Below are 27,138 nucleotides of genomic sequence, written 5' to 3'. Positions count from 1 at the left end.
GTTAGCATGACGATGTTAGCATTTAGCTCAAATCACTTCTGTGTCAAAGAATGGGACGTTCCTAGAGACTAATTTCCCTGTCAGTTAAACTGAAAATGAAATCATAAGAAAACACACAGAAAACAGCCTTTTTAATTGCTGTTTGAATAAAAGTTTACAGATAGTAAGACTAGCATCACCAGCGCACAGTCCAGGTTAATGTCCTCGCTGAATGTGACACCACATTGCTCTGGTCGATTGTTTACGGGCCAGTTTTGTTACAAATCGAAACCAAACTCCGATGTTAGGAAAGTAAAGGACACAAATACTAGTTATCAGAAAAAGTGTTTTACTTAAATGTACATAAGTGAAACACAGAGAGGCAGTCAGCGAGGGCGTGCAGTAAGCCAAACCAACAACACAGCAACACAAAGAGAGCAAGACTGGAAAGCATCCACACACGAAGGCAACAATGACAATCTGGCTGAGGGCTGCTGGAAACACAGGGGTATATATACAGGTCAGACTAATTACAAAATGAGACACAGGTGGGTTGGGACACAAGGCAGTAAACAGAACACTGGCAGACGTAACACTGGATATAATACAAAAGCACCAGGATTACAAAGCAAATCACAAAGTGAACACAGAACACATGAAAAAGCCTATTAATTGAGCTGCTCTTATAAGATGCCATCCATCCACTGTGCTGGTTAACACCTGGGCAGTGTGAATGATTTATGTTTCCCTTTGCTTTGGGTATCGTTTGATTTCATAATCATATTAAAATCACCTCCCATGATAGTTACTCCCTTTGCCTCCAGAACAAGTATCCACAGTAGGTTGACCATAAATTCTGGATCATGTCCTGGTGGGTTGTAAACATTCAAAAGTGTGACTTATTGTTATTTTCTATATTCCCTATCACTAATACATAATGCCCTTTTTCAACTTTGAATGGGACATGCCTTTGAATAAGGGTAGCAACCCCTCTTTTTGCTGTGCTATAGGATGAAGCAAATACCTGAGCTGACATTAATTTCCCAAGTTTATGGTGTTCAACCTTATTGAGATATGTTTATGTAGGAATATTATATCACCCAATTTTTTTCAAGCTTTGCAGGATTCTTTTTCTTTTTATCACATTATTAAGGCCATTTGTGTTATTTTTACTCCTTGCAGTACTTTTACTCTTCTTTTGTCTATGTCCCCATGTAACCAACGTAAACCAATTCAAGTAACATATAAAGAAAATGAAAAGAAAAAGAAGGGAAATTAGTGGGACCTACAGCATTGACTAGTTACAGATGGCAGTGTTACACCTTAATGTGGGTTGACATTAAAAATATTAATATTTAGTTAACTGGCTAATTCTGGTGCTTACTAGCGGCGCACGTGATCATGCAGCCTCACCAAGCTGTAAGCATAGCTGTAGAATGTAGTCGTCTTGTTGAATATACTGTATAACTAATGATTTGGACCTATTGAGGTCTTCTTAGTTAGTGTCTGAAATCAATTGAAAATGGAGCCAAAAAGGATCCTGACCAGTTTTTGAGCAGTAAGTATTGTAATAGTGAATTTACCAGCATATTTTTAAAGTTGAATGAATGCTACATATATTTTATTTTAATGGCTAACATTGGCTACATGCAGCAGCCTCTCAGGTATCTCTCTTGCTAACCCAGGTAGTACATAATTTGTCATTATTTCCCCTGGGCTCTCTTCTAATGGTGCCAGATATAATTGGTGGCAGCTTTGTGATCCAACCGCCTTTGTTCTTCGCCTCATCTTTCCTTTCAATCCTCTTCCAGTTGTGATACGAGAACATCCATCCAAGTTCAGCATATCGTTAATGTCATTAAGGTGAAGAGTCGCAAAAGCTCTGCACTCCCTGTAATACTCCTTGGCTTAACTTGTAGAGGATTTAAGTCTACCCCAAAACTGCCACACTGGTAGGGACTGTGTAATATTTGATTAATTCACATTTCCTTTATCCACACTGTCATATTTAGATGATAACACACCCCAAGAGAAATGCTCTTTGCTCCTAATCCCTCCTCGATTGGTGGATTTAAATGTCACCCGTCCTTTGTTACGGTGATTGTAATTTAATTGTGGGTTAATGGTTTCTACACAGGCTGTTGTTTGGCCCCCTACATGTCAGCGTGGAGAGTGGGGTTAAGCCTGGGGATGATAGGTAGCGAGGGTTTTCCGTGGGAGGAAAAGCTATTCAGAGACTGTTGTAATTACTGCTTCAATCGTGCCACACTAAGTCAGGCCAGACGCAACAAGCCTGAAATCATCCTGACAGGCCGGGGGAAGAGGAGAGACGAGAACGAGGAGGGAGGAGAAGAAGAAGGAGAAGATGAAGAGAGGAAGGAGGAGAGGTGAGGGGGCAAGGACTAGAGGAGAAAGAGTTGGGTGGGGAAGGGAAACGGGCGATGGGATGGGGGCAGAGAGTGTTGTCGATACACACACACAGAGTCAAAATCCACAGATAATCTCAGTGCCTCGAATTTGAACCCAGACAGAAATGTGAAATGACATTTTCTGAGGAAAGCACGGGGGTGATGGGGTTGGATGTAAATCTGTTGCTTGACAGTTGTGGTTGTCAGATCTGCCTTTATGTTTGATAATCCTGAAGAATGAAGGGGTGGGGGCTTTTTTTCCCCCCAACTCCTGCTTGACTGCGCTTGACTTTAACAAAATAGGGCAACTCACGCTAGGCATGTGTGTGTTGTGCTCATTTGGTCTGCAATCAAGGTCTTGACAGATTTGCACTGTCATTCCTGCTATGTACATGATTTCCCCTCGCAGAGATCCCCACACACACACATACACACCCACTTCACACCCAACATCATCTACTCGTTTCCAAATCTGCTGGTGTGTTTCCACATGGTGTATCAAAGAGACAGGGGCTGAGAGATCAAAGACTTCTCTGGCTGTGCTCCTCTGCTCGGCTCCTCTCGACTCTGATGCAAATGTATTGCCAGGCAATCATGCAGCGGAGGCAGGCAGAGAGGCAAGAAAGCATGTGGCGACGATCAACCCTCCAACCATCCATATCTGTGGAGCCCCGCACTCTCACTTTATCTGGTCTTTTTTCCTCATTCTTAATATTCTCCACCAGTCTCTGCAACTCCTCCTTTTCTATTTCGAACGTGCTTTAATGAATGACACAGATGAAGAAATCCATTAACAGGCGTGTTGTATCGATCCTTAGTTATTCTTTCTTTTCCTTTTCTTTTCTTTCTTCTTTTTTTTCTGATGAAGCTACTGTGGTCAGTGTCTGTATTTGTGTCTGTATTTCTGAACTGAAACCAATATTACACTTCTTGCCAAACCACTAGTTTAAAGTCCAAAATACTTTTCTGTGCAAAATGACAAAAAGCAGCGAATCCTTACAATTAAGAAGCTCAAAACCAAAGAAAAATGTCTGACATTTCTTCTTTTAAAAAAATCACTAAAAAGGATTAATTGAATGTCAGAATGTTCTGCCACTAATTTTCTTCATGGAAACATTTTGATTTATTGTTGCAGTTCAACATTTGGTCCTGTGTGGTTTCAAATACCGAGATTTCATCACCTTCGACTGAATTAAGACTTCACAAAAGTACCTGTCCACTATGATTTAACAAGATGAATCAGGCCACTAAATGGCTGTCTGCGGTCCAGTTTTCCAGACATGGAATAAACATGCTCTTAACTGGTCTGACACTGACATTGCTTTGCAATGACTGTTAAGACTACAGGCTTTAAGGGATTGCACTTTTAAAGAAGTCCAGCCCTGTGCTGCATAAGAAGACAAATGAAAACAACATCATTGTGCTTTCTGTCACAACTACTGCATTGTAACCTGAATAAAGCTCGGTGAGTTTGATGACTAAGCTTGATTATCATCCTCTGCATTATGTTATTCCCCTGCATGACACAACTGGACTATCTCTGGATTGTAGGACTAAAGCATTTCTGCTTTATTTACCATAAACAAACACTTTTCAGTGTCAGGTTGGGACTTAAAATAATAATTTGTGTGCAAAAAAAGCCACATATTATTCACATTATTCTCAAACATACAGAACGAATAGATGGGGTGTCGACGTTTAATCTATAATATCTTAATAATATAATACACAGATATCCTTTGTAGGAACAAGAAAAAAAAACAATGCTAGTGGTCCTGATCACGTAATTATGAAGCATGCTTAGTTTACAAGACAGGTGGACAGGTGGGGGAAACAAACAAAAAAAGTCGGGGGGCCCGCAATTGAGCCCATGTCCACAAATCAGGGAACTCCACAGAGAACATGACATCTACTTTACTGACTTTGTGGCTTATTTTGAGTCATTTTAGTCAGATACAGCTTGAACGCTCCGGGATTTCTCGATAATGGAAGGCTGTCCGTTGTGTCCTCGTGCTTGTTCTCGTGCATGAACTGTACTGTGCCTACAGTAAGCGCACCTCCAAGTGTGCCAGGGCCAAGGAAGTGATCGGAGCACTCACACTAGTCAAACGAACTGGACTTTAGGGGTGAAGATTGCCTAGTGTAAGAAACCTGGTTTCAATGCTCAGTGCTAACATAACAAATTCAAAAGGGAGCTAATATTTATATTATTAACACCAGAATTATTATAATTTGTAAGACAAGCAAGATTGATATTATTTCTTGAAAGTTTTTGATACATCCAACCAAGTATAATATACCAGTCTACAATTTTTACCACCTTTACTGTGTTTACTCACAGTAAAGATACAGATTCATTTTAAGAACTTTCATGTAGATTAATGAACGTGTCACATGTATAGAGTACAATATTTACCTCCTTGAAAGGCCCCTCATGATAACAAAAAAAAGGACCTAGAATGGAACTTTGAGGGACACCAAAAGAGCAATCGTAAAATATTATTTTTCTATTAAATCCTGTACATGATCTTGTTTGTTGTCTTGCTCTGACTACCTCACTTTCTCTTTTTCTTTGATTATTCATTGACAATAGTGTAAGTTGTTCTCAATGCGTGTGAAAGTTAACTAGACCTTTCCAAACACCCCATACCAATTTGGACTGTCCTTGCCAGCAGCCATTATGAAACGGACCACAGCAACTGGACTGTTAGCCGATGGCAGTATTACTCTGTAGTGCTGTGGGAGAATAAATGTCTCGTGTTCTTTGAAAAGGTACAGTTCCTGTTGGAGAACTGCTCCGGCAACCAAACATTTTGTACCTTCAGAAGCTTCCCCTCAAGTTAAAACGATACAAATACTGTGCCTTTTGCTGTCAGAAATGGCTATGTACCCTTAAGCACAATAGAAACATATGCATGAAAGGACCATCGGGGACCTTTGTTACATGCATCACTTTGTACAGAAATAAACCTTTGCTGCACGGCGTGTTTGAGTTCCAGCTGTAGTCTCATACCTTACAGTGCTTTGAAGCTTTAGTGTGGTGAATCCTGCGTAAAAAAAATCTTTTGATTTTCTTCTTCTTCTTTCTCTCTTCTTTCTTTACTTTTTTTGTCATTTGCATTTTATGCTGGTAGCTCGGATTAACGATGTTAATTTTTACAGTTTTAGAGCACACAAAGCACAGAGATCATGAGCGCAGATGATCGAAGAGAAAAGGTGGAAGGGATGATTAGTGATATGATGATGGTCTTCCGTTCCCTCCTGCTGCCACTTAATTTGTATCGCTTGTCAATCAGCTGACTGTTGGCTCAGTCACACACTAATCAATCCAAGTATTCCTAGAAGAGATATCTGCTCTTTCCGCTGCTTCTCGACCACAGAGCGATCCATATCAGTGCTTAGTTGGGTTTGTGAGTCATTTTTGATTGACACGTCTAGGAGACAAGAGACGAGAGTCACATAATGTCACCTTGTTTGTGTCGATAACATATTGACAAGGGCCTGGAGGAAACGTCTGTGTGAACTGTGAAATATTAGGTGCGAAATTGGCTGCATGGCTGAGTTGATGTTGTATCATCAAGCTGCATATGCTCTGGGAGGTGAAATAGTAAGATTGAAGCAGCTTTGTGGGAACATGGGGTGGGCATGTCTCAACGAAACCCTTTTATATTCTTGCTTAAAGCTGCCTAGATTTGTCCCCAAATAAGGCCCAGACTGAACAGGGCGAGACTGATCAAAGACAGAACAATTCAGGCGGTTGTTCCTATATGTTCCCCGACAAAAGAATGTCAAACAACCTGACGTCCCTGTGGACTATAAGCCTACTCATATTTTCTTTACAGTTTGGCTGATTGTTTGTCAGAGAGTGTGCATGGGCGCTTGTTTACTGTGTGATGTCGTATTCACAAGGTCCTCCGTGCCTCTGCTTTGACTTTGAGTCAGGAAATAAAGGGATGAACTGCCTCAGGACAAGTCATTCAGAGCGCAGATGATGAGTGCAGCTTGGGTAGGAAATAGAGGAAATTTCACAGCAGCACAGTGGCAACACTTGAGAGGGGGGGGGGGGGCGGGGTAGACATTAACCCTTTAAGTACTGGCTACTGCAGCAGCTACATAGTCACACAACAGAGGTATTTAAACACTATAGTAATTGGAATTAAACAGTAGATACAGTTATTAAACCCTTTACTGTACACAATTATATACAGTAGGTAGCACATTAAAGAGCTCAATGTTGAATGTGTTTGCATCAATTACACGCCTGCTTATGGTTATATATGAGCAGTTTCTATACTTAAATCTTCACAGTTATCTCCATACACACACACACACACACACACACATATAAACATATCATTTAGAAAATCGTTTTATCTCTGCAGTCACACACGCATCCAACACATTCAACTATCTTATTTATGAAAATGAGTCTGTATGGACCGTAAACACAATATGCCTTGCACACGCTCCATGTCTTAAATATAACACTTGGGGATCATAAAAAAAAAAAATAGAAGAATATTTAATTGCCTGTAAACGCACAGGTCGGCCTCGGGAAATATTACAGTTTTCTTCTTTTCTGTTGTAAAACCGGTTCAGTTGAATAATTAATCTCAAATAATGGCCACCGTAGAGATGTGTGATTTAGCAGCACTTCAGGCTCTGCGCTCTGCTCTCCGCTTAATGTTTTGACTGTTCCCTCCTGTTTTATAATTGTTTCCAGGGTGTTTTTATGCACTGTGCCAAGGCGGATATTAAGACGTTCATGGGAAAATTGTTGGGGAAAAATAGTGATTTGAAGTTCTCAGTTTAAAGAAATTCTTACCAAAAATAATCCCAAACAAAAAAACACAAACACATGCACCAGTCTCTACTTGAATACTGTAGATGAAATATATGTAGATGTAGATGCACATATTTGTCAGTGCAGCGGAGTGATGATCAAATAGGAGCCCTCAGGTTTAGTAATCTGACCCCCTTACTGTGTCCCCTGCAGAGACTGTGACACACTGCAGGCCACTGGTGCATCATGATCATGTAGAGCTCTGTGTTGTTGTTCTTAGCAAAATACAGAAAAGAAGAAAACGGATAAAAACAGAAATAATCCACCAATAACATTATTTGAGACAATACCATCGTAATATATCTTTTAGAGATGTTCTAATCATGGCATAATGAAATCTGTATGTTCCTTTTCGATTTCTTTTCTTCTAATTTGTTGGTCAGTTTGAACACAGGAGTTATAAAAGGCTGTTTACAATAAAGACATTACATGAAATGAATGAATAACAAGATTACACTTTGTTGAAAAGTATGAGGAAATATTCTGAGAAGGTGTATGCTTTATTTGTGATATATGATATGTAATGTAAAGGGGAATGTTAAAAGATGTGCAGAAGGTACGGACCCCTGCCAGAGGCTGAGGCTATATGGGGGGTCATTGGCATTGCAAAGTTTGGGAACCCCTGCTTTAGCGTGTGTACTTTCCTATAGCCTGGACACCATGCTTCTTCAGCTGTACTCTTACTTGATGAAGTGGCAAAAGAGAAACAAATGTGCTTATTAGCAAATAATTATTGCTAAGAGATGCTAAAAAAGCTTTGATGTGACAAAGATGTAAAAAAAAAAAACATAATTTGCAAGACAAGGTCTGGTTAGAGATACCTGATCTGATAAGCATTGTTCAAAATGTGCTGAAAAGTAAAACTGCTTAGAATTATTCCTCCTCTTGTTAAAAATAAGTAGCACAACTGAATTGATCCATATTGTAGCCTGTAAGGGCTTCAAAATGTGTCATTCAGAGGCCAGCTTCTTATAAATCATCTTTCTCTGTTTTCAAGTAGATGGTCAACACCAGAACAGGCGGCATTGTGCACAGTTTTAACACATAAAGGTGATGAATTAGAGGTCTTTCTGTACACAATGGTTAAGGATGTTGCTGCACTTAAAGGCTTTGTAGACCCCTATCACTTCCTCTTAAAGTCTGCAAAATGAACCACTTTCCTGTACTGTATGTGTGAGGGACATCATTTCTGCAGGACAAATATAACCCCGCTCTGGTTTGCTGTGTTAAAGTGGTGGAGGACCTTATTTACCAAGCACATGAAGCTGTGAAAAACCCTGTAATTAAAAATAAAGGGTTAACTGGCTGGCTGCGATAAAAACCTCTTAAAAAAGGGGCTGAAGTTGCCATGGTAATGCACCAGAAAGCAGTGCAGACCTATGGCCCAAAATGCTGCAGAAAAACATGATAAAAAAAAAACCCAGAAGCTTATGACAACTAATCTATGGTCTGTGGGGAGTGGCATGTAGCACATTGTAATAATCTGTTAATGTACTGTTGGCACTCTGCCATCTACAGTAATCAGCCGTCGTGATTTATGGGGAACGTAGATATTATTAAGCTGGAGATGTTTTCCTCGGTAATGTATTCTAAAACACTGTGCCAGTTTTAATCAGTGTGAGTTGATTAGCATAATCGTTAAGTTTGACACGTCTGTCAGATGCTATACCACACACTGCTTTTTCTTCTTCTACCATTTTTTTTTACACGCCCTCTTTTTTTTTTGAAAACTCAACATCAGCATCCAGCTGTTGCTAAACTTTTTCATCCTGCAATACTGTCGCCGCGGTGAGATGTGTGTGTGTAGGAGCGTGTGTGTGTAACAGTTTTACCTTCTCCTTTTGAAGAATTTGGACACACACAGGCTTCCAATCTGTCATAGAATTTTTTACACAAGTTCCCTAGAAGACAGTAAGCGGTCATACTTCTCTTGCCTTTCTGCGTTGATCTGTGTGTCTGTAAGTGTGTGTGTGTGTGTGTGTGTGTGTGTGTGTGTGTGTGTGTGTGTGTGTGTGTTCTCTCAGCATTGATACTGTTATGGCAAATTCCATGCAGGCCTCGCTCGGGCCTTCCAGGGGGCAGAATTTGTCTTGATGATATTATCAGTCAGCTGCCACCCCCTTCAGGTAAATGTTATCGGCTCTAATGTTGTGCTGAAGGAGCGATAACACAGTGTTGCAGCCAGCAGAAATGACAAGCCCAGCATCCAATCTGCATATCAAAGCCTCGGCTAAATTCCTCTGCCATCTGTGTGAGTGCACGATTGTGTGTTTGTGCGTGCCAGAGTTTTTTACACTTTTGCATTTTAAACACCGCTTCTCTGCAGTCTCAGAGGCAACTTGTTCCCGGCCCGTTACAATCACAGTTCATCCCTGATAAACTCAGTCATTGTTTCTCGGAAAACAACAAAAAGAAGCTTAATTACTCGCCCAAAAAGATATCAGAGAAAACCCGCTCCAGCTCTGTGTTTTTTGTGAAGAGTGTGCGCTTGGATACCATCTGTCATCTTGTCTCTCTTTGCTTTGAAGGAGCTGTCACTCCAAGACAGACTTTACTCTCTCTCTCTCGCTCTCTCTCTCTGTGGACACAGAACACCTCAGCAGCTGATGGGACAATCACAGCAGACATTGATTTTAGTGGTCCAGCTGCACTGCTGTTTTTTTTTTTACGGAGCAGATGAGCTGCCTGCTTCAGACAGGGAAACGAGCTTTGTCATAGAATTCACAGTGTCAATAAAACAAAAAGAGAGCAAAAGAAGGGTGTCATGTTACCTCAATTTGAACATTTTTGATTGAAGTTGAAATACAAACGCTTCTTGTTCAAAGGTAATATTCTTGAGGATAAAAAAAGTGACTTTCAACGAGAATGCACAAGATGTCACAGTTGTTTTTGACATTATATGATGTTGTTTTTCTGCAGGGCCAGTCCTTGTTTTTCCACATTTTGGGATTTGGTTTGTTTAGTCTCATGCTGCGTGGTTACAAGCAAACCTGATCTTCTAAACAAAAAACACTCATTTTCTGGACTGAGCCCTGGAAACCTGTCATCCTCCAAAATGTTGGCCGCGGAGTGAGACTAAATAAATCTAACTGGAATTCCTTTTAATTCAGCCAAAAGTCATGGACTAATTTACTTTTTTGTGCTGCTTATACGCTCTCAGAGCATGTGAAGGCATAAAACATCATCTTTGGGTTCCATTCAAAACCTTTTGTGTCTGTGGTTGTTTTGGTGATACTTTTTTTTCACTTCTTAGAAACGACATGTCAGCCTGTTGTTGGTTAAGGTTACTTGAACCTGAATGTTCTGGACCAAACGCTGAAAAATGTTCACACAGTTTGACGGAACTGCACCAAAGTGTGTTTGGCGCGAAAGTGCCGCAGGTCTCATAAATCATAGAAGAAGAATGTGCTTTGATTTTGCAGTGAAAGAGAAATGTTCTACCTTTAGAAGAAATGAAGCAAACGCTCCATGCTTTAACTTTTTGTTTTTGATCAGAGAGATTCGATGGCCTGGAGAAAACAGCGTGATCTGTGGTTCATATAAAGCACACAGTGTCTGTTATCCTGCCGCAGGGCGAGACAGCTCTTACGTTTACAGAAGTATTCAATGTGTGTGTGTGTGTGTGTGTGTGTGTGTGTGTGTGTGTGTGTGTGTGTTTTGTGGTGTGTTGGAGCTTCAGTCTGGTCTGCAGAGCTCGAGGATTTCTTCTGTGATCTTCCTCTTTGCTTTCTGTCCTCACCCTCACTCGCCCATTAAAGCTTCCCGTCTCTTCCTCGCTGTCCCCGACAGCAGAAACTGATCCCTTTTTATAAGCTGTAGTTAGTGTCAGGGAAAACACCTTAGGGGGATCATTAGACCGTAATAAAGCAGGAGGTAAAATACCATGTTCAGCCGTCACTTTTCAACATTCCTGATTGTCAGGTTTAATTGTGTAGCTCCTCAAGGTTTTTTTTTTCTTACCGTATTTATCTAATTTCTTCGGCTGACCCTTCACCTCTCACTTTCAGCAGATGGACACTTTGTCTAATTAGGCTTTCTCTCTGGCGCTCTGAGGGGGGGCGTTCAGGAGCGTGGCATTACGAGGGCATGTTGTGATACGTAATTAGCAAACAGTAAAGTGGACGTCTAAGGTTATGGTGGGAAAGAGGTTATATGAAGCACAGCTGTAATTGTCATGTCTATGTGCACATTTTTGTTTTGTACTTGTTCACCTTATCACAATAAAAAAAAAAAGTAAACATGGATAAATGTTACATCCCGTGTCCAGATGAATCCTTCCTCCAACAAGTGGAAACTGGACTGCCCCTGTTTAGCCGTGGAAGCTAACAATACCTTATGAGAAAAAAAAAAAAAAAAAAGCACAGCTGTCAGCGCCCTGGCTACATTATGGATGCGGATTAAACAACATCTGTTCCAAACTGCTGCATATATAGTGTATGAGCTTGATTAAAGTAGTCTGCTCTTACAATTCAATATCTGCATATAAACCCCCAACTAGCTGCAGAGCTAACGTCCGCCACAAAGGGAAAAAGAAGGAGGCAGGATCGTCAAAACAAAGTGATGCAACCAACCTCAGATGGGGAGATTAAAAAGCAATCCATTACGGTCTCAAGTCTCAACATGAATAGTTGCCTCACATGAAATAGGATGGTAAAAGGTTGCCTGTATTGTACTGTAGAAAAAGGCAGCCCTGTGCACTTAAACAGCTCTGCTAGAAATGGGCATAATTTAAAAGTGATGACAGCATGTAATTTGTTTCACTGGGAATGTGCTGCTTAAGTGGCATGATAATGTTCTCAGACAGAGTTCCCCTCTTTTTCTTATATTGGCACTCTTTAATTTTAACTGTGTTAAATTTCAGTTTCATTACATTTTATGGGTGTTTTATGTGCACGGGAAAGGCAGAGGTGCTCTTTGCTGTAACAAAACTCTCAAATAAAAGATTATACATAGGCTCAAGCAGCAACAGCTTTGTTATGTGAGAGAAATAGCAATAATTATAGCATTATCTTGTCATTAGTTAGAAAATTAATCGAGTACTGATGAGCAGAATAAATGCGTCGTTTTCTCTATGATAGCAGCTGAAATGAAGCAGCTCTGATTCTTTTATTTTGCCACTGGGGGAGGTGCAAAGAGTGACATGTTAGCAAACTTTCTACAACTGATGCAGCTAACGTTTTAATGAGTAGCTTTTTTAAACATCGAGCAAACAAAGGTTAGCATTAGCATTTTGTATTGTGTTTTCAGACCACCATAAAAATGAAGAGAAAATTTGTCAAAATCAGCATTAAGATATACATTTCACACCTTGCTTTGATCGTAAGTCAATCAGACTTTGAAAACTGCTATCATGCTAACCTGCTAGCATTTTTCTAAATGTGACAAAACTTTAGCCAAGCAGCCACCAGCATTAACAGCCTGTGATAATACCTTTTTTGCCACTTGGGGGCTGTTCAAAACAATCCAATTTTCATCTTTTAAGTTGTTTGGGTGGACATGTTAGCAAGCATTCAGCCTTCCTAGACATCAGGCATCTGCGTAGCTTTGTTAGCATTCATATGGAGTTATGTGTCAGACTTTACCTGATCATTTTGAGTTTAATATTTAATATTAAGCTGGGTTTTGTTTCAGCTAACTTCTGAAAACATCTGTCTAAATGTTTTTTGTTATCTAGTTTTCTGCTGCTTGGTGCTCTCAATGTAGCTAACACGTAGCATACTGTGGTGTTTTCAGACCAGCTTCACTGACAGATGCTAAAACTGCACAGCAGGGTGATAATTTCCTTTTGGATTGTCATCACTAATTTTAACATTATAGTGATAGAAAACACTGATTAGCTCAAAACAAAAATACATGTGTAGCAAGAGTGTGATAATTTCCCCGTTAAGTTCCATAAAAAAAATAAAAATAAAAGATTTTAGGGGCAAACCTTTTCTTTTGCAATACAAGTTAAATCCAAAAGAAGTACAGAAATGACAGCAGGATTATTTGAATGTTGTTAAATGTGTTTTGGCTTCATACCGTCTCCCCAGTCCTACAGATTATTAATGTCAGTGGGGTGTGGATAAAGAAAGGATAAAGAAAAGACCATATGCTCGGGCTCAACAAAGGATTATGATTTGTTGTTGTTCCTCAAAAAAAAAAAAAAAAAAAAAAAAGGGAGCGAGCGAGGGAGGAAAAGTGACTTCAGCATTGTTAGGCGCAGCGAGGAGAAAGCAGCTTGGCAAAATGGCACGGATTAGTGTGCTGCGAGAGAGAGAGAGAGAGAGAGAGTGCGTGTTTTCCAACTGTGATGCTGGCTGTGTTCAGTTAACTCTTATGCAGCGTCAGAGTGGGAGGGGTGTGTGAGGGGGCATTTATGGTGTTTGCCCAGCGCTTATTCAAATATGAGCTTTGGAGTCTCCGTCCTGCTCTAAACACAAGCTAACTCCTTAAGGGGGTGTGGCTGACTCATCATTCAAAGTAATGATCCGGTTCAAATCAAAGCCCAGCAGCTGGAACAGGGCAGTGCATTCACCTTTATTTACACACGTCCTCCCCTAATTCACCGCTCATGAACAACTCAAGCAGGCGGACCACTTAAACATGGAGCATGCACTTTCCAGAACACTCCCCTCTCCTAAATATAAGACTACAACTCATAATTTATTAGTCAGTCTGAAGAGGGGCTTTCACATCTGTCACTGTGTATAAGGGAACATTAAAAGCAGTTTTTTTTTTTTTTTTTAAGCTTTCAACCAATATTGGGTCCACAGTGCAGTAATGGAAGAGCTGCCTGCAGTTAAGTGCAACGGACTTAAGAGAAATGCTGCATATTAAATAAGAAAGTTTGCAGGTCCCATTTGTTTCTGCCAATGTTTTTTCTTTTTTCTTTAATTCAATCTGCCATGGTAGCAACTGTTGCTGCATTTTCTGCCAGTATTTCTCTCAAGGCAGAGGAGAAGCTGGCATGTTAACACTTTAGTTTTAAATGCTTGGTTCTCTTGTTATAAAAAGCGTGACAGCACTAGAGGAACTCAGAGATGGTTTATGTCTCGATGGCCAAGTTGGCATGCTGCATTTTTTTTTTAGCCCTCTTTTCTCCAACCGTTTCTTTGAGAATGCAGAAGAAACACTAAACAGAATGTCACTGTTCTGATTTTTATTGGGGCTTTCTGCAAATATGTGAAAATCATTGTGGTTTTGGGGAGTTCTTCTTCTCCTCATCAACTGTATTTAAAAGCCTTGATAGAGACACTGAAGCGGCGCCCGTTTGTGAGAACTCTCTTTTGAAGCCCCAAGTTCTGCATTTCAGTCTTCTACTTCTTGTTTCTCTTGCATCAGAAGTTACCACATTTAAACAACAGGCATTGTAGTGCCTCTTTCCTGATTAACAGACCAACCTGGTGGTCACCTTTCAATCAAAAGTAGCCGCACCCTAATGCAAACCGTGCTTCTTCCTTGTTGGACCAAAATTTGCAGAATGACCACGTTGTATTGGTGAGAACCTGAGCCAGCCATTATCATCATGTTGTAACTTCCAAAATGTGGTAGTTGTAGTCCATTTCGATCAGCATTTCCAACAAAACAAAGATAGATGTTGTATTCAAATTATGAATAAAATACCTTAAAAAAAATAGCTCAGGCTTTTATTTGCAGTTGAAATTACTTGACAATTGACAATATCTGGGACAAGTGTCAATACGACACAGGTCTGTACTGTAATTATTATTTTTATTAACACAACTTGTGCAGAGACACGATAAAGACTATAAAATAGAAAATTTACTCCATAAAGAATACTGAACTGTATAAATGAATAGGATATTTATGAACTAGTTCAATTACAAACCTCCAATTTGTTCTTGCTTTGTAAGACTACACACTGTGGGGGGAGAGAGAGGGAAAGACCCTTGTTAATATCATCACTAACAAGTGTTGCGCTGGCCTTTAGAGCTGTGTAAACATATCAGACAGTCTTCAGTTGTTGAAAGCATATATTATAGCGTTACCATTTTGCACGAGAGTTGGAAAAAAACATTTGTTTTCTTAATTTTCAACATTTTATTTCCATCTGTAAAGCCGGAACAAGCAGCAGAGTCCCTCCTGACACTCAGCGAGATTTACATTTCTTTAGTCTTTCTTCAGATCATCACGTAGGAGATTCTGTAGATGCACACACAAACATATGAAACTCCAGCTGACCTTTAACCTTCTGCCTCACATTGATACACATGTTAGCATTATTCTGTCTTTCTTTTCTCATCTTTTTTTGTTGTGTCTTGCTGCTTTTTTTAGATTTATTTTAGGCTTGTTGTCTTTATTATATAGGACAGTGGATAGAGCAGGAAAACAGGTAGAGAGAGTGAGGAATGAAATGCAGTAAAAGGAGCCACAGGCCAGACTTAAACCCGGGCCGCTCGCTCTGAGGACTATGGTGTCCGTACATGGGGCGCTACCTAACCGCTAGCCCATCTGCGTCCGTTATCTCCTTATTTTTGATCTGCAAACTAGTTAAACACTGAACACATGGGGGCCTCTAATTGAGACCTGCTATTATTTGTCAAAGCAGACTAGTAAAAAGGACTGGGCCTTCAATTTGAGCAGGCTTATTTGAAGGTTGACGACACATTGGGGGATTAAACTGATCAAAACTGTGTAGATGGAAGCTCAAGCTTGTTATACCTTTTGACATCACCTTTACTGTTAAGCAGCTCTTTAACCACTAAGAGTTCAGTTGCAACATAACAAAGCAGAACAAACTTAGTTTCAAACATTTTCAACAAAATTAAACTAAAGTAAAAATAAAGAGTAACAAGACCAAACAAGACACAGTTAGTTAGTTTAAGTCTTTACATGAATACTCATACATGATCTTATTTATTTGTTTATGTTTATTTATGTTTGTTAAGATGATAATTCAAGTGAGAAGTAGCATCAGGATTCATGCAATCAGATGTCTTTTTGCAACAAATAGAGCCTCCCCCTGCTGGCCTTTACAGTCTACAGTCTATGCTTTTTTAGCCTTCTTCTTCTTTTTTTTTTATACTTTATTTTTCATTTTTGTTTTACAAGAAACACAGAACAAGTGAGGACTAGGACAGTATGAATAAGATCAAATACAAGAATGTAAAAGGCACAGGTACAGTACATAATGGATGGTACATTCTAATGAAAAAATAGATATTTACAAGTCTTTATCTTTGTATAATCCCATTTTCTCCAATATTCTTCTCCCTTCTCCATTTTGAAGTCGCAGGACAAAAGTCATTTTTTCCATAAAGCTGATGGAATTCACAATGTTCCTCAAGAGTCTCATGGTAGGAGGGTTCCTCTGAAGCCAACATTTAGTAATCGCTTTTTTACTTGCCACCATAAGAATCTTTAAAAGGTATATGTCCTTTTTACCAAGACCTTCAGGAATTTTTCTGAGGTAGAGGGATGTGAAATAGAAATCCAATGTGATGTTCAGAGTCTCTGCGATTAATAGTTTCACATCTTTAGCCTTCTTGTTAAATAACACAGCTTCCTTTTGAACATGGGAGATACACAAAACTGCATGTCACTGCTGTGTTTTGACTGAACCGTCTGTGAGTATAGACGAATATAAAATCATAGCCTCAAACACAGCTCTCCATCGTGTTTTACAAACTGGCTCACAGTTGTTCAGTGAAGTTCTCCTGAAGTCCTTATATTTACTTTTTATACGAATGAGGATTATGGATTTCACATCAATTACAAATGTGAATTGTGCAAACAATTTACTGTTATCTTTTGTAAGTATGTTTTTAAACCAGTCTTGAACAAAGTGGGACTGTTGTTCTCTGATATCTTATGTTGAAGCTGTAAGCATGATCGCATATCTGCTAGGATTACTCTGCTCATTTAAAAGCATTTTTCATCTTCCCTTTTTTTCCACACCCTTGTTTTTATTTCTCACTTTTTTCTATTTCTAATTTTTGCTTCTTTTGTAACCACCCTAAGGTCCATTCCCTGTCTTCCTCTCCCCGTCTCTCCTTCTCACCATCACTCCATTATTTTCCCTCCAGCCACACCTCTCAGTCTCTGGTCTTGGGGGAGAGTAGAAAAGCGAGAGAGGGGAGGCGATGCTTCTTCCTCTCATCTTCCCTCCTGATATGATTCAAGTTTATTCAGCTGGGAGAAACAGGCCCTCTTTCACGCTGTCCCTTTCCATTTTCTCCTGAGAGTTTTCTTTTTTCCCTTTCTGCTGCTTACTCTCGCAGCCCATTAAATCCCTGGAAAATCTGAATCCGTCCTTTATTGCTCCTCCTCTCACAAAACATGTTTTTTTCCTTGCTCATAAAGCCTCGCAGACATTGCTTATAAACGCTTAACAAGGCCAGTTTTGTATTATTCTTTCCGGCAGCGTCCATCCATGCCGCTTCCCTCTTGTGTGTTTGTGAGGATATAATGGTGGTGCAGTAAAAAAAAAGAGGCTGGTTCGTCTGAGGTCAGAGGAGTAAGATGTGTCTTTTCTCTTGGTTTACTGCTCTTATGTAACAGAAGAAGTGAGTCATGGTGTTTGTGAGATGTGATAAAGTTTGTGTGTATTTTTTCCTACTGGTGGTTCTCCATTCACATCTCCTTCCCCCTCTACCTCTAAATACTCCATTTTTTTTGTTTTCTTCCTCAATATTTACCATCCAATTGGGATCCTCCTCTCCCTCTGTGCCCTTTCCAAGCTGGTCCCATGGCTCCGAGGTTTCCCTATGTGTATTTATAGGGTATTTATAGGCGCTGGAGCCCTGTTTTCTATCTGCTTATCAACAGCCACCGTGTACCCCACCCACTAATTTACCAAACACAGCGGCTGGGATTTCAGGACACCACAGGCCCAGGCTGCAGTCAATCACCGCTCACCAGACCTTGATGCCTGTCTTTTCTCATCTGTGTCTTCTTACCAAAATGTTCCCAAATCCCTTGATTCATGTTATTTTTTTCACCACCCAGTTTTTATTCTTTCTTTCAGTCTCTCTTTGCTTACCCAGTACCCACTCTCTCTCTCACTCCCTTCATTGGCTCTCTCCAGGGACAACACAAGAACGCCAGCTCCCCTCCCCTCTCGTCATGTGTGTATGAATTCAGCTACGAGGTGTGAGCTGTGAGCCGCGCAGATTTGAGATTTGTCATAAATGCTTCTCGCCTACCACAGCCGTGTTGGCCAAACCTCACATCAGTGCACATTTTCTGTTTTTTGCAATAACATGCGAGGTAAATGTCGAGACACAGAGAAGGGGCAACAAGTCGGATCCTGTAACAGTGGCATGCCAGCGCCTTGTTATCCAGGCGGCAAACTGTATAATTAGACTAATTGTCTGTGCAGTAAATTTCAATCCAGACATGAAAGAATTTGGGGGGTTCACGCTGCTAATTACTTACATAGTTTGCAGCTCGTGTTTTGAGCCCAATGACTGCGAGAGACTGGCATGTGATGGATCGTGGGTAATTTGAAGCCAGGGTTGATTAAAGTGAAAATCAAAGGTTGAGACACAGTGAAATTGTGCACAAAAGCCACAAGATTAAGTGTAAAAAAAAAAAACCCTGGGTGCAGTCTGAAGTGTGCGGTGTGACTCACAGTGAGACGACGTGGGAGGCAGAAAAGGATGAAGCGCTGCCTGACACAACGGGCCACTTCAACTGGATTTTAATGGGACGTTGCTTAACGGATCTATGAATGGTTTATCTGCTCGAGTCTAATTCAGCTTCCACTCTGTCCTCATTGTCAGATGCTCTGAATGAGAGCGAGGCGCTACAGAGGGGGGAAAAAAAACCCTTTCATCTCGTCCTAATGAGACTTATATATAGGTTAGACATACCTGTCACGCTATACTCCCTTTAACCCGGTTAATAAAGTGTTTGTTAAAAAGGCACACATTTGCATTCGAGAGCTCCTTGATGGGTGCATTTTCTGGCCCCTTTTACATAATGTACCCCGAATGTTTCTAGTTTATTTAAAATAAAGATGAGACGTTACATTATTACAACGACAACAAAAAGCATAGGCTCACCTTCTACTCTTTTTTCTGTGGTCATTCAACAAGATTTAGGCCGTTTAGCCTGGTGTGGGACTTCTGTCGTGTAAAGAGAGCTTGTTGTCGGTGGCAGGTGATTTTGTCATGCATATTGGAGGCTCTGTGAACATTTGATACGACTCTGGTGTTAATTGTTGCCAACATTACCAACAAAGGTAATTTTGCCTTTTTCCCCTCAGACACTCAGATCCACCTCTGCAAAAAACACAAGAACACCTTCCTGAATGTAATGCACAGGAACTGTTACAGATTACAACATCAAACATTTTCCATAGTGTTTGGATTGAGACGACTCAGTGTAACCCCCAATTTCCCACATAGTCCATGCGCGCACTAAGCCGCCATTTTCTGCCACTCTAGTCAATGATTTGTGTTTCACACAGCGAGCACCGCGATCCATCTCCCGAGCGTGCCAGCAGCGCCACTACGCTCTGCTCCAATTTCAAATACGCTGTGAGTCTATTTTCGTTGCAAGCACGCCTCCAGACAGAAAAGAACAACCCAGACAGGAAGTCAAATAAGGAAACGCCGTCACTTTATCAACATAACTTCAAAACAGGCACCGAACGAACAATAAAGCAACATGTTGTTTGAACGTTTTTCTCTTTATTTTCGCATGATCTTGTAGTGATAAGTGTACAGCTTTTCATGGCTGCGCTCACGTTCCAGAAATGGATCCAGTGGGGCGGGGCACGCGCCGTCAGACGTAGCAAAACCGTGGCGCTGAGTATGTGGAAATTGGGGGTAAAAGTGTTTGTTAAAAAAAACACGTAATGCGGCTGTGTTAAAATATTCCGAATTTGAAAGTAGAAATGTAACGATTACTCATTCAATAATTAAGAATTCACACAGACATGAGAGTGGAATTGATATTTTAAACTTACGCAGCAGCTAGCAAAATGCTAAAACAAACACATTGACTGACTTTTTTTAACGTTTTGTTTTTCTTGATTCTTTGTAACAGAAAAGACAAATACCCCCCCCCCCCCCCAAAAAAAAACAACTAACATTTCATGTCAGATACATTCTCAGTCTTTTACTGGTTTTCCTGTTTTCGTCTGGGACTTTGATTTCCGGGGTTAAAAGATTATCTAATGTGTCCGACTCTTAAACAAATCACTACTCTTAACCATCACTGGCATCTTTGTGGTTTTTTTCTTTCTTTCAAGTCAAAAGCCACAGGAAATGAGGAGAATCCATTAGCTGGATGGTTTTAGCCGTCTTAAACCCCCCCCCCACCCCCCCTCCGACCCCCGTACACACACCACACAGACACACACTGTACTCAGTCCAGTGGAAGTGCAGTCGTTCCCCCCGCGGGCCCTGCATGACAAGGGCAGAGGAAATGGCCCGGGCATTAATGGCATCTTTGATTACTCTCCTGTCACTAATGTGTCCAACATGAAAGACAAGAAGAGGAGAGTGAAGACTTCAGCCCCAATCTGAGGCAATCTGAAGGCATCTACATGTAACCGGGGGCCATTTGGAGCCACCTGAAAGGAAATGACTGCAGACTGTACCTCTAGGCCATACTTTCTCCTTCTCTCCCTTATATCCTCATAATGACTCATATCTTGGGAGGTTAGGGGATCTTCTGTCTTATCTCTGTCTTCTAAAGTCCGAAGGTTGGCTGTGGTGCTGTTTGCTACAGGATGATGGTTCTATCTCCTGTTTGAGTATATATGTTAGACATTATGGAGCTACACATGTTGTTGACACTGTGGGTGTGGCATCTAGTCATACAACCTGGGCCAAGACATGCCATGTTGTAATATTACAAAACTGGATTGAATACAGGTGCAAGGGACAAACATTAACATATGTTAAGTCTGGTTATAGTTTGTTTTTTTTGTTTTTTGAGTGTGTGTGCAAAGTGTTTCTGGTGCATATTTGTTTTCTATGAGTAATGCAAAAAAAGATCAGACACATGGTAGAAAGTGGAAGCATCTGTTCCTTTCTGATGTCAAATATTTAGTTGGTTCTTTTGGATTTGGTTTAAATCCATTTTAAACATGTTTTTTTTTTTTTTACATTTATCCGATGATAGTACAATTAAGTATTCATAAACTGTTTTTCCAAGCCAAGCTTATTTAGTTTAGGTAACCTGAAAGTAGCTATGTAAGCCGATGACTCTAATCCATACATACTCCAGTTCTTTTACCCAGTGTGAGTGCTCTGTTACCTACTTGCACGGTACACTTCCTTGGCCCCTGGCACTGAGGGAGGATGTGTGCTTTGACACGGTACAGTTGCTGATGCACGATAAATCCCGGAGTGTTAATGGTGTATCTGAACAAAATGATCAGAAATGAGCCACAAAGTTAGTAAATGCAGTCATGTTCTCTGTGTCGTGTGGATGCAGACTCGATCATGCATCCCTTCTTTATTTTTAGTTTATTTCTTTGAGTCCACCTGTCTTGTAAACTAAGCTGAGTGCACCCTTATCCTGTTTATGTCAGCTTACCATACAAACGTATGAACACAGAGGTGATTTGATGATTTAATTCAATCAAAATTCATCATAAACGTTGACATAAACAATTCAATAATTAGGCTATAATTTCAAGGGGGAAAAAGTAAATCTATTGGTAACAAAATATTGCTTCTTCTTTTCTGTTTCTTTTATTCTTTACTTACATTGGAAACAAACTGAAGGATTTCATGTTTTGCTTAACAATATTGTAAAATATAGTTTAGCCTCCAAAGTCATGAAAGTACAATTTGGTAACATTTGAAATAAACATTTAAAAAAAATAATTTGATGGTCAAGATTCATCACAAAAAATACTTTTCTTTCTCATAAACTGAAGCAAATAATGTTTAAGTCTGTCGGCTGGACTGTTAAGGACCAGAACAGACATCACAATGTGTGACTAGGTTTTGATGTTTTATGGACCAAAACAAAAGGAAATTGTCATAAACTGTCATAAAATCACTGTCATAAAATCACCACTCCCACATTTCATTTACTTGTGAAAGTTCTCTCTCTCTCTTTTTCCTGTAATTAATCAGCTCAACAACTTGTGTTCTTTGCCTCGGTACCTCTGACGTAAATATCAGCCAATGACATTATCTCTACCTCCAGAGAGGCTCTGGCTCCTTTAAATGTTTGGATAACTACATTTCCAATTTGCTGTATGCATGTCCCCAGAGGCATCGCTGTGTCATATAAAACCTGATCATGTGCTCAAAGTGCAGACATGTTGTTATCCATCCAGTTCACAATGGGAGTCTGAGCCCAGTGGAGCCATTTAAGTGTCAGCCTGAGTAATATAAGCACAGCATGGTAGCCTACACACACACACACACACACACACACACACACACACACACACACACACACACACACACACACACACACACACACACACACACACACACACACACACACAGCTACATATGCTGTTAACTACATTTCACAAGACTGACGTTTTAAAGGATTCCATTTCCAGGAGATGTCTAAGTTTAAATTCAAATGTTATATTAAAAAAAGGCCAATTTGGAAATTGCACTCAATTTAATTTTGTGTGGAAAATATTTCCCTGTCTTTTAATGCTCTCAAATCCTGGCTGAAATAGAGAAGAACATGTCGTCCCTCTATAATTGAGATGCTGTGATTCGCCTTAATTGCCCAAATCATTGATGCCTGGTCCCAAGTGCTCAATAAGAAGAGAAATACTAAGATGTTCCTAAGCACTGGAAGATGGACTCAGCAGAGATGTCCCAACCTGCCCATGTCCAGCCAGGAGAAATGTTCCTTTGGAGCTTTTAGCCTAAATTTCATGCATGATGTCATTTTGTGATGAGCTTTGTGAATTGAGACTTTCTAATACAATATATCACTCCCAGGTATAGATTCTGATACCAGAGTTTACAAATTGGATGAATCAGTGCAGTAGGCCAAAGACAAACTAACTGTAAACTCATCACTCTGTATAGATGTTATATGATTGCTAACGATGTTGTGTGCGGCCTGAAGCAGGTTAAACATTTTGTAAAACATGGACAGATAAGTATAGATATGAATGCCACCAAATAATTATTTTGTTACCTTTATCTTACCAGGAAGTCCCTTTGAGATTTAAAACCTATTTTAAATGGGAGAGCTGGCAGAGGTGGCAGCTATACAACATCACAAACATAATAATAAATCATAATAACACAACTTTTCTTTATGAACACACGTGTGGAATTTGGCATTTTTATGATGAAATGTTTGAAGGAAAACTCACTCATAAAGCCATCCATGCTCTCCTCTTATGTGTTGTAGATGACCGTAAGCACTTTATAACAGAGTTAATAATGTGACATGGGACCCTGGTGCATTAGAAAATTATTAAACCACATTGTGTCACGCTCCTGGAAGTGATTGACCCCCCTGTGTGAGGTTCTGCACTGCATGGAAATTGATCCAACACCGCCAGCTGTTTCCAGATAGTCTGGACTGCTCTGGCCTTGCGCCTTTTCTCCTGTGGAAACACACACATATTGCCTACAAGCATAAAAAACGTGTGTGTGTTTTAAGACACCTGGTGGCCTGTGCATGTGCATTTCCACTCGCTCATACTGAATCAAAAAACCTTGCTGGAAACAGCACTGACTTCAGCGCACACATACATCTTCCTCCTCCTCTCTACCAATCACAGATGTGGATGTGCCTCCTTGGGGTGCTCATGCTCCTGTGAGTTCATTTAATGTCAGCTAAGGCCTTATTGACTGCAGGCCGTACAATAGCTACAACATATGTCGGCTTGAGCGTCGCCTCTTGTGGTAATGAACCCACTCTCAACAGAAACATGGCCACCATTCTTCTCTCCTTTCATTCCCTCCTCATAATTCTATTAGCACGTCCCATTCAGGAAATGGCCTGATAAGTCCGCCGCACAATGAGCAAAGCGATGAAGAGGTTCTTCTGGGGGTTTGGACGGCGCTGGCCTGTGTGATGTTTCAGAGAGCTACAGCTTTGTTCTTCTCAGCAGTGTGTAGCCTCTAGCAGCTTCTGATGCTGCTACAGTAAGCTGCAGCCTATCAACTCTGAGAGGCTCTTGATGAGCTTAGGAGAGGCTCTGTGTCTTTTAGCTTTCATGCTCTGTTTCTGCTGCCACAAATGGCACGATGTATAGCATCTTAAGTGTGTCACTTTCATACACATACAGAGACGTATATATGCAAATCTTCTAGTATCTTCTAGGATCCGTGTCCCTGCACCCTCAGGGAACATGTGTGTACCTTAATGTTTGTGTGTGTGTGTGTGTGTGTGTGTGTGTGTGTGTGTGTGTGTGTGTGTGTGTGTGTGTGTGTGTGTGTGTGTGTGTGTGTGTGTGTGTGTGTGTGTGTGTGTGTGTGTGTGTGTGTGTGTGTGTGTGTGCGTGCGTGCGTGTGTGTTTGAGTGCGTGTCACTGGGCCGCTCACTCAGAAAAAAAAGAGATTAATATTTCCAGTGTCCGTGTGCAATGTGTGTTTGTGCCATTATGTCAGACTGGAGTCATAAGCTGGGCATGGAAATGGTCTGACCTTGTCATCACTAATGTTCCGCCGGGATATAGTAATGTCAGCTCAACCACGTGTGTGTCATATATGTTTGTAATTTTTTTCTAAGAGTCCAAGAAGAAACCTTCAGGGTAGAAAACGATTCAGCCAATACAGAAATGCAAAAAAACTTCAGTTCCTTAATTTGGCCACTTTAATGCTGTTTCCTAAAGCAGGTCTATCTCCATCAGGCACCAAAACTCATCAAATAGCTTGCTAATTTGAGAGCTAAAGAGTTAGCCATGGGCACACATAGGACAACTTGACATTTGCCGACCCCTGGCTGCTCTCCAGCTCCACACTCTTAACCAGGTATGATAATTTCTGGCTCCAGTAAACAAAAAAAAGGCTGCAGGCAAAACTTGAAATTGTGGCTTTAAAAACAACAGTCAACAAACTAATGAGTGATGTCCATCCGTCCTCGCGATCGACTGAGAATCAGGCCGCGATCGACTGTTTGGGCACCCCTGATCTAACATATTACAACGAAAACAATACGAGCAAAGCCAACAGTATAAACTCATTAACAGGAAAGTCTAGCCAAACAGCTACAAACAGCCTGACATTCAAAATGCCCCTAAATATGCCTTAAACATATTTCTGGTGTAAAACGCACATTCAGTATTCTTTAATGGGGATTCCTTTGTAATTGCAGCCAGCCTCAAGTGGCAATTCGAGGTACTGCAGTTTTTGTTTTGTGCATGTTTGCATTGGCTTTTCAATGCCCTGATGGCTGCTTCCATTATTTGAACAGTCCATGCTACAGTCAGGGGCTTTAACCCGCACTCCCATGATGCACTTATGAGAAATGAAGCCCATTAAGCAACGGGGGGAGGGGGAGGGGATTTTGAGTTGAAGTGAGGATTTGATGGGTTGAAACGTCTGAGGGGAAATACAGTCCAGCAACATGTTAATACAAAATGAAGCCACATCATAGCATCATTAAAACATAATTGTGTGTCTCATTGCAGGCTCAGGTTATAAAAAAATGTATTTTTTAAAAAGCAAATGGTCTCCTCCCATAAGTGTTCCTGCTGCGTTACCTCTTGTGTTACTTCCCTCCATATCTGACTCTCCTTCTCTCCAAGTATTTATCACCTCCTCTTCCCTCTCCTCCTCTTCCTCCTCCTCTCCTCTCCACCCTGCATTGTGTCCGTCAGGATGTAAGCACGGTAACACCGGGCCCTCTTCGTAATACCTTCCAATAAATCCATTGCACGCTGTGAGAGCAAAAGGGCGGATGAGAGGGATTCAGGGAAGGGAGAAGAGAAACTGAGTAGGAGGGCGGGCAAGAATAATGAAAATACCACCAGCACACCAATGTCCCATCAGGCCTGGCGACACCCCGGCATCCTCCTGTGCTGTTTTTTTTGGTTACAGGCAGATGAAGGCTAGGCTAGGTGTGCAGAGGGGAGAGGGAGAGATAGGAGCAGAGAAGAATGGCCTGAGAAGTGAGCGGATGGATGTGTGCTACGTGATTTGGGTGCTAAGAACAGAAGCTGAGGTGGCAGAGCAGCTGATAATTAGCAGTAATTGTTGTTCAGGAGGGTAAAATAAGCAAGGGGCTTCATCTCAGTCTCTTCACTGCATGTCACAGAGTCTCTCCTGTGCTCACGTGCGTCTGTTATTCAATGATATTAATTAAATACAAGCTAAATATCGTGGAGAAAATTCAAATTGTATAACATTTTCAATTTAAAAACTCAAATAGGAGAACATGTTCTTAACTAAATCATAGAGCCCATGGATATCATACTGAAAGTCTTGTTTTGTCTTAATAATAAAAGTATCCAATGACATATCATTTATTATAATGTAAGAAAAACATTCCAGTACTAAGGGAGCTGTAACCATCAAATGTTTGACTTTTTGTGTTTGAGAAGTTATTTTCAAATACATCTCCTGTTGATCAGCTGACAAATCGATTAACTCTTCATATAATTACCTGGCTTTCAAACTACTGCTCTGATTCATGATCCTCTAACCAATATCTAACCAAAGTGGCCAAACTGCCATAAATGGACTTTATGTACACAGTAACTATCTGAATAAGGATGATTATCTTGTGAAGATTTGAACATGTACATAGAGGGCCTAATGGACTTAGCAAACAGCACACGTCTGACCAAAAGTTTAAAAAAAAATGTCATCAAATAATGTGACCAAAAAAATGTTAAATGAAGACCTGATGTCTAAAGGCTGGCAACAGTAGAGCTTTAAATCTTAACCGATTTTAAAAAGTGGGAGACCACAGACATAAAGACAGTTTTTAACTGATTTTGAAAACACACACTAGAATTTGCCCAGACTGTGAGAACACACCTGCTGTCTGTAGTAACACTTTCAA

At 40.5% G+C, this 27,138-nt stretch overlaps 1 protein-coding gene across 1 annotated transcript in view; it reads left to right on the top strand.

Moving 5' to 3' along the window:
* Window positions 1-27,138, top strand: part of fam20cb (FAM20C golgi associated secretory pathway kinase b) — a 57,154-nt gene that overhangs the window by 7,599 nt on the left and 22,417 nt on the right. The gene's annotated exons all lie outside the window — the stretch shown is intronic.

The sequence above is a fragment of the Labrus bergylta genome, chromosome 21 (genome assembly GCF_963930695.1).
Source record: "Labrus bergylta chromosome 21, fLabBer1.1, whole genome shotgun sequence".
Classification (NCBI taxonomy): Eukaryota; Metazoa; Chordata; class Actinopteri; order Labriformes; family Labridae; genus Labrus; species Labrus bergylta.
Note: the sequence above shows the minus strand (reverse complement) of the source record. Positions and strands in the feature narration are given on the sequence as shown.